Source organism: Chiloscyllium plagiosum, unplaced genomic scaffold (assembly GCF_004010195.1).
Source record: "Chiloscyllium plagiosum isolate BGI_BamShark_2017 unplaced genomic scaffold, ASM401019v2 scaf_256, whole genome shotgun sequence".
Taxonomy (NCBI): domain Eukaryota; kingdom Metazoa; phylum Chordata; class Chondrichthyes; order Orectolobiformes; family Hemiscylliidae; genus Chiloscyllium; species Chiloscyllium plagiosum.
This window is the reverse complement of record NW_025214375.1, coordinates 35,366-38,356: the sequence shown is the minus strand read 5'-3', so window position 1 is coordinate 38,356 and position 2,991 is coordinate 35,366.

Sequence of the window (2,991 nt, the reverse complement as noted above, 5' to 3'; positions counted from 1 at the left end):
AGGGATGTGCAGGTTAGGGTGGATTGGCCGTGGGGAAATTGTCCCATAGTGCCCAGGGATGTGCAGGTTAGGGTGGATTGGCCATGGGAAATTATCCCATAGTGCCCAGGGATGTGCAGGTTAGGGTGGATTGGCCGTGGGGAATTGTCCCATAGTGTCCAGAGATGTGCAGATTAGGGTGGATTGGCCATGGATTCATCACCACAGGAAGTAACATCACCGACCCAAGGAAACCCAAACATATAACTAGGAAGTGGGCCGTGCCACCAGTGCTTCACTGGAAACTCACTGAAGATGTTACCTAGTATGGTGACGAAATGTCTGAAAACGAACCTTCCAGCTCAGCAAGCTAACCTACATCCAGAACCTCAACCTGAGCTACAAATCTTCTCACCACTCGCTATCAGGGATGTGTAGGTTATGTGCATTAGTCAGGTGTAAATATAGTATAGTAGGGAATGGGCCTGGGTGGGTTACTCTTCAAAGGGTCAGTGTCGACCTGTTGGGCCGAAGGGCCTGATTCCCCACTGTAGGGATTCTGTAAAAAAAATTCTACACTTTCCAACTCTGTCTGAGTTCTTGCTATTGATTTGGTTTCATTTCTTTCTAACAAGGTGACCCCCAGCCCACTCTGCCCATCTGCCTGACTTTTCGTAGATCCTTGGATATTTAGTTCCCAGACCTGAGCTCCTTGCAGCCATGTCTCTGTGATACCCACAACATCGTGCCTGCCAGTCTGCGCTCCAAGCTCATCTACCTTGTTTTATGTACTGGGTACATCTCAGTACAACACCCTCAGCCTTGTGTTGACCAATTCCTTTCTCCTAGTTACCCCTTTCCCTGTTGTAGCTGAGAGTGGCAGCAGGGTGGCACAGTGGTCAGCACTGCTGCCTCACAGCGTCAGGGACCCGGGTTCAACTCCCACCTCAGGCGACTGCCTGTGTGGAGTTTGCACAGTCTCCCTGTGTCTGCGTGGGTTTCCTCCGGGTGCTCCGGTTTCCTCCCACATTCCAAAGATGTGCAGGTCAGGGTGGATTGGCCGTGGGAAACAGTCCCATAGTGTCCAGGGATGTGCAGGTCAGGGTGGATTGGCCATGGGAAATTGTCCCATAGTTGCTAGGTGCATTAGTCAGAGAGAGGGGGGCGGTGGTGGGTTACACTTCGGAGGGTCGGTGTGGACTTGTTGGGCCGAAGGGCCTGTTTCCACACTGTAGGTAATCTAATCTAATTTTGACCCTGTCCCCAACCTCAGTCCTGTGACTGGTTCTGGTAACCTCTGCTGAGACCTCCTTTAGTTTAACTTTATTTTTATAATTTTCCGTACAGCTGAACCCTCCCCCCAGTATTTTGTGGAAAGATGACGGAGAGAATATGGAGGAGAGCGATAGAGAGAGGGACGCACAGGCAGATAATCTGATTGGACGTAGCATGGAACTGGGAACGGGAAACCATGTTTGACAAACTTGTGGGAGGTTTTGTGTGAGAAAAATGACTAAGGAGAACAAATGGATGTACTATACTTAGGTTTCCAGAAGGCTTTTGATAACGTCCCCCGCAGGAGGCTGGTTAAAAAATATTAAAACACACGGGATAAGAAATTGTCTGACCCCATTTATCCCAACCAGAGACCTCATCCTGATAAGAAAAGCATTGAGGGCATTAGACTTGTGTGGAATTGGGACAGCTTCCCCCCCAGAGACTGGTCAGAGAGATGACTTAATGCTTGGCTGACAGACAGAAACTGGAGAGCCGGGAAAAATGGGTCATTCTGAGATTGGCAGCCTGAGGTATCACTGGCATCAGTACCTGATGCCCACTATTTTATTATAGAGAGACTTTGAGTGTGTTTAAGATAGCGATTGACGGATTTCTGATTACAGCCCTACAGCGTGGAAACAGACCATTCGGCCCAACCAGTCCGTGCCGACCCTAACCCCAAACTAAACTAGTCCCAGCTGCCTGCTCCTGGCCCATCTCCCTCCAACCCTTTCCTATCCAGGTCCTTATCCAAATGTACCCACACCCCCCACTCCCTCAGGAAGTTCACTCCACACACAGACCACCCTCTGGATAAAAGATTTGCCTCTCCAGTGAAAAATCTCCCAGCCCATCCAGCCTCTCCCTATAACCCAAACCCTCTATACCCGGCAACATCCTGGTAAATCTCTCCTGATCCCTCTCCAGTTTAATAATAACATTCCTGTAACAGGGAGACTGGAACTGGACATGGTATTCCAGACGAGGCTACACCAATGTCCTGTACAACCCCAACATGACGTTCCCCAACTCCCTGTACTGAAAGGCAAGAGTGCTAAACGCCTCATTAACCCCCCGTCTCCCTGTGACACAAACTTCAAAGGATTATGTACCTGCACCCCCTAGGTCCCTCTGCTCTACAACACCACCCAGGGCCCTACCATTAACTGTATAAGCCCTGCCCACGTTTGTTTTACCAAAATGCAATATCTCAACACTTATCCAAATTAAACCCCATCTGCCACTCCTCAGCCAAACTGTAACCTTAGATAACCTTCCTCCTTGTGCACTATACCACCAATGTTGATGTCATGCATAAACTTGCGAACCTTCTAAATTCTCATTTAAATCATTTATCATAAACGACAAACAAAAATGGACCCCCAAACCCATCCCTGTGGAACATTGCTGGGGTACAGGGTTCAGGAGATGAGGTGGGTAAAAGACGTTTAATTGATCACTCAGCTGAGATAGTGTCGAATGTCGATGTCCTGATGTCCTACTTCTGTCCCTATGACAGGGAAAGATGCAGAGAGAGAGAGAGAGGCAGGAAGACAGGATTGGGGATATGGTGACAAAGGAGAGAGACGCTGTAAGAGACAGAGGGGGAGAGAATCAAATGGAGAAAGTGTGTGGGAGATGGAGAGCAAGATGTGGAGACTGAGAGGGAGAGGGAGAAAATCAGTGAGAGATAGACAGAAAGAGAGAGTGAGAGAAAACTTAGAGAGAGGGAGG